This window comes from Phacochoerus africanus, chromosome 14 (assembly GCF_016906955.1).
Source record: "Phacochoerus africanus isolate WHEZ1 chromosome 14, ROS_Pafr_v1, whole genome shotgun sequence".
NCBI classification, from domain to species: domain Eukaryota; kingdom Metazoa; phylum Chordata; class Mammalia; order Artiodactyla; family Suidae; genus Phacochoerus; species Phacochoerus africanus.
In genome coordinates this window covers 51762100-51767483 of record NC_062557.1, presented here as the reverse complement: position 1 = coordinate 51767483, position 5384 = coordinate 51762100, and the positions used below count along the sequence as shown (strand labels likewise).

Below are 5384 nucleotides of genomic sequence, written 5' to 3'. Positions count from 1 at the left end.
ATTGTATATGCTTGACTCCTTTGTTTTTTTGGTTTTTTGGTTTTTCTTTTTGCTTTCTAGGGCCGCTCCCGAGGCATATGGAGGTTCCCAGGCTAGGGGTCCAATCAGAGCTGTAGCCACCGGCCTACACCACAGCCATAGCAACGCGGGATCCGAGCCGCGTCTGCAACCTACACCACAGCTCTCGGCAACGCCACATCCTTAACCCACTGAGCAAGGCCAGGGATCGAACCTGCAACCTCATGGTTCCCAGTCGGATTCGTGAACCACTGCGCCACGACAGGAACTCCCACTTGATTCCTTTGTTGAAGATTAATTGCCCATAGATGTGTGGGCATATGTGCCTTAAAAGAATGTGTATTTTGGGGTTTTGGGGGGGAGGGTGTAGTGTCCTGTAGATATCAATTAAGTCCAACTGGTCTGTGGTCTATTTTAGGACGCCTTTCGCCTTAGGATTTTCTGTCTGGATGATCTGTCCATTGGTGTCAGTGGGTCGTTAGTCTCCTACTATTAGTGTATTATTATCAGATTCTCCCGTGATGTCCGTTAGTATTTGTTTTATGTATTTGGGTGCATGTATGTCAGTGTAATATCCTCTTCTTTACTGATCCCTTTGTCATTATATAATGACTTTCTTTGTCTTTCTTTTTGGCCTTAGTTTTAAAGTCTATTTTGTGTGATATGAGTATTGCTGCCCCCTCACTTTCTTGTTGTTTCCATTGCATGAAATACCTTTCCCCGTCTTCTCACTTTCAGTCTGTATGTCTTTTGCCCTGAAGTGAGTCTCTTGTGGGCAGCATATTGTCAGTTCTTGGGTTTTAATCCATTTTGCTCTTCTGTATCTTTGGATAAAAGCATTCAGCCCACTGACATTTAAAGTAGTATTATTTATTTATTTATTTGTTTTTATTTTTTAGGGCTGCACCTGCAGCACATGGAAGTTCCCAGGCCTAGGGGTCGAATCAGAGCTGCATCTGCCAGCCTGCACCACAGCCACAGCAATGCCAGATCTGATCCATGTCTGTGACCCACACTGCAGCTCACAGCAATGCCGGATCCTTAACCCACTGAGTGAGGCCAGGGATCAAACCCGCATCCTCATGAGTACTAGTTGGGTTCTTAACGGGACACACATCGCAACGGGAACTCCTTAAAGGAGTCACTGATAGGTGTGAACTTAACTGCCATTTTAATTCTTGTTTTCCAGTTGTTTTTACAGTTCTTCTAGTTCATTTCTTCTTTTTGTTTTTCCTTTTGTAGTGTTATGATTTCCATTTGTAGTGCACTTGAATCCCTTTCTTATTTTGTGTTTTTTATTTGTGGTTACCGTGGAGTTCAAGTATGTTGGCCCAAACTGTATCTATTTGCTTTAAACTGATGGTTGTGTGAGTTTGAACACATTCTAAAAGATGCGCATTTTTTACTCACCCTCCCCTACATTTTGTGATGTCGATGTCCCATTTTACATCCTCATGCCTTTCCTTTTATAGTTAAATGTCATTACGTGATGGTGTTTATATTTTTTCTGTTGTCTTCTAATCTGTGTATTGGCTTATTTAAAGGATCTTCAGCCCTTTTATATATTTGCCTTTTTTGTGTGGTTTTTCCCCCCCCTTTCCTATAGATTCCTGCTTCTTTTCTATTTAGGGAAGACCCCTCAGTAGTTATTTTAGTGTAGTTTTAGTATTGCTGAATTCTTCTAATTTTTACTTGTCTGGGGATTTTTTTTTTCCTTTTCATAGCTGTGCCTGTGGCATATGGAAGTTCCTAGGCTAGGGGTCAAATCAGCCATCACATCCACCACGGCAACACAGGATCCAAGTCTCATTTTTGACCTATGCCGCAACTTGTGGCAACTCCAGATCCTCAACTCACTGAGCGAGGCCAGGGTTCAAACCCACATCCTCACAGATACTAGGTTGGGTTCTTAACCCACTGAGCCACAAGAGGAACTCCTCCTCCCCGCCGCCCCCTGGAAATTCTTTATCTCTCCTTCTATTCTTTTTTTTTTAGGTTTTAATTTATGCTTTTATTTGCCAATATAACTTAACTGCAATGGCCAGCAAGCATTTTTGATCTAAAAAATACATATTACATCACAGTCCAACAAACACACATGCATATAAAATACGGCTACACATATATAAGTAAACTAACGTTTTGCCAAAAATGTCTGCCCTGAGTGTTAGGTGTTTTTTTTTTGTCTTTTGTCCTTTTAGGGCTGCTCCCGCGGCATATTGAGGTTCCAAGGCTAGGGGTCTAATCAGAGCTGTAGCTGCCAGCCTACGCCAGAGCCACAGTAACTCGGGATCCAAGCCTTGTCTGTGACCTACACCACAGCTCACGGCAACACCGGATCCCTAACCCACTGAGCGAGGCCAGGGGTCGAACCCACAACCTCCTGGTTCCTAGTTGGATTTGTTTCCTCTGAGCCATGACAGGAACTCCATTAGTTCTTCTTCTTCTTCTTTTTTTTTTTTTTTTTTTAAGCAGTTTTAGGTTTACAACAAAATTGACAGCCAGATACAGCAATTCGCCATATACCCCCTTCCTACACAGGCATAGCCATTATCAACATCATTGGGCAGCGTGGTCCTTTTTTTTCTGTTTTTAAACCAAGAATGAGCTACATGGACACATCATTTTCACCAAAGCCCACAGTTCACCTTAGGGTTCACTTTAATGACGTGAGTCTTACTGTTGCACATTCTTTGAGTTGGAACCCGTTTTTCTTTGTTTTTTTCCTCCTTGAGAGAGAGGTTCGAAGTCTTTGTGTCTGTAAGACCACTCGTGGCCCACCCATGGCCTGTTGTGGCCCAGAGAGGCTCTTGGTGGCAAATTTCCCCACTAAAAGCTGCAGCTTTTCTTCTAGTTCCCTGATCCTGCCCAGCAGCCATGTGGAGGTACAGGGGGACACATGTTGGGTGTTTGTTCACAGGAAAGCCACAAGTTTTGTGCCTCTTGTCATATGAACTCAGATTTCCTGTTGGGTCTGTTGTAAACAGAGAAGCCGTTTCTTCAGGCCCCCTGTTCTGAGCACACTCCAATGTCCTTCTCTTCTAAATGATAATCTTTCTGGGTAGAGTATCCTAGGTTGCAGATCTTTCTTTTTTAGGACTTCGAATATATCATGCTGCTTTCTTCTGGTCTGCAAACGAAATTAGCCCATAGCCTTACAGGGGTTCTCTTGTAACCAACTCTTGGTTTTTCTCTTGATGCCTTTATTTTATTTTATTTTTTTGTCTTTTTGCCTTTTCTAGGGCCGCACCTGCAGCATGTGGAGGTTCCCAGGCTAGGGGTGTCATTGGAGCCGTAGCTACCAAGCCTACGCCACAGCCACAGCAACACAGAATCTGAGCGGAATCTGCGACCTACACCACAGCTCACGGCAATGCCGGATCCTTAACCCACTGAGCAAGGCCAGGGATGGAACCCACAACCTCATGGTTCCTAGTCGGATTCGTTAACCACTGAGCCACAATGGGAACTCCTCTTGATGCCTTTAGAATCTTCTCTTTGTGTCTTAATTCTGCAGTTTTAATTCTGATATGTCTTGGTGCAGGATATGTTCAGGTTCATCTTGTTTGGGACCCTTTGTGCTTCCTGTACCTGGATCTGTTTCCTTCCTTAGGGGGGGGGAAATTTTCTTTCCCTTTCTTTTCTTTTCTTTCCTGCACCCACAGCATATGGAGGTTCCCAGGCTAAGGGTCCAATCAGAGCTACAGCTGCTGGCCTACACCACAGCCACAGCCATGCCAGATCCGAGCCGCATCTGTAGCCTACACCACAGCTCATGGCGATGCCGGATCCTTAACCCACTGAGCAAGGCCAGGGATGGAACCCACAACCTCATGGTTCTAGTTGGATTCATTTCCACTGCACCACAATGGGAACTCCCTGAATTGTCTATTTTTGATTGGGTCACCTTTCTACTTTCTGGTTCCTTATCACAGTCATCTGCATCTCTGTTGATAATCTTTCCTAGTTCCTTTAGCATTTTTGCTACCTCCTTTTTGCACTTGGAATTAGGTAGACTGACAAGGTCTGTCCCATTATTAGTTGTTTCAGGGGATTTCTATTGTTCCTTTAACTGGCGGTACTGCTGCCTTTTTATTTTGCTTAACCTTTTCTATCTCTATGAATTTAGGAGAACCATTTATCTACTTTAGTCTTGAAGGGGTGTTTTTATTTGGACTGCCTCTGTATAGACTGTGTGAGTCCATGGTTTTTGGTGCAAGAGCTGCTTTTGGTATGGATGCCAACCATGTCTTTGCTCAGAATGTTCTGGCCACCATCCCCTTGGTAAGAGAGTATGGTTGGCTTCGTCATTTCTAGAGTCTGGATGTTCGGCTGGATCTGGGGCAGGGCTTCCTCTTTGCTCCGTGGCTGTCACCATCCTGTCTGGGGTGGGGTCTGCTCCTCAGTTGTTGTAGTAGAAGCCTTGAGGATCAGGTTCGATCAGGATCCACTGCCCTTGAGTCTGTCTTGAGCTCTGTCCCCAAGGAGGTGATGGCTGAAGCAGCTGAGGCCTGTGTGGTCACAGGGAACCTATGCACCACCTCTGCCGGCTTTTGTTGTGCTCAGAAATAGCCCGAGCTTATGTCTCTTTTCCTGTTGTGTTTGTCCCAGATCTGGTGCAAGGATGGGGTGTGGAGCAGGCCGGGGCGGAGGTCAGGGTGTTGTGGCTACAAGAATTGACGTGGTTTGCTGCAGCATGAGGTCTGGGCTGCCTGCCTTCTCCCAGGCCCTGTCCTCCCCAAGTCTAGGGCCAAGCTGTGCTGTGGAGTGGGGAGAGCTGGGGTGCTCTCGTTAGGAAGCCAGCTTCAGAGTACTCCAGCCCGGGGCCTGTCTGCCCAAGATTTATCACTGAGTCACCGTGCGTTCTTGTGGTGCTGCCCTGTGTGCAAGGCCAATACGTCTGCCCAGCTAGACCCACTGCCCTATGCATGTGCCCACAATGGGCTCTGCTCTTCCGTCCAGGTCACTGCCAGGCATCCCATCTGTCTCTGCATAGCTAGACCCCATCTTTGCCCAGGTCTCGGCCAGCCTGTGGTGTGAAGCGAGCGAGGTGGGGGTGTTGGCCCCTTTGGATTGGGCAGGGCGGTGGGGCAGCCACCACCGCAGGTGCCAGGATCTCTCCACCCTGACACGCAGGCCAGCATGTGCGCGCTCCTGGTGAGAAGCGCCTAGGTTTCTGTCTGTCTCAGCGATTTCCCAGCAGGAGAGCGAGCGTGCGTGTCTCCTCCGTACAGGACCCCGGGACAGGGATGCCCAGACTGTGACTCAGCCTGCTCCCCACCAGCTGAGGCTGAGGGTCCACCCGAGTGGACCTTCTCTTCACTGTGGATCCCTCCCAGGGGCACAGGTCGTGACCTGATGCCTTT

The 5384-nt window shown here is 47.1% G+C and overlaps 1 non-coding gene across 1 annotated transcript; it reads right to left on the bottom strand.

Moving 5' to 3' along the window:
- Positions 1-2915: 2915 nt before the first annotated feature.
- On the bottom strand, positions 2916-3045 carry LOC125115350 (small nucleolar RNA SNORA11). Its single transcript, XR_007132061.1, has one exon. It is a non-coding gene; the product is annotated as a small nucleolar RNA SNORA11 (small nucleolar RNA).
- Positions 3046-5384: the final 2339 nt, after the last annotated feature.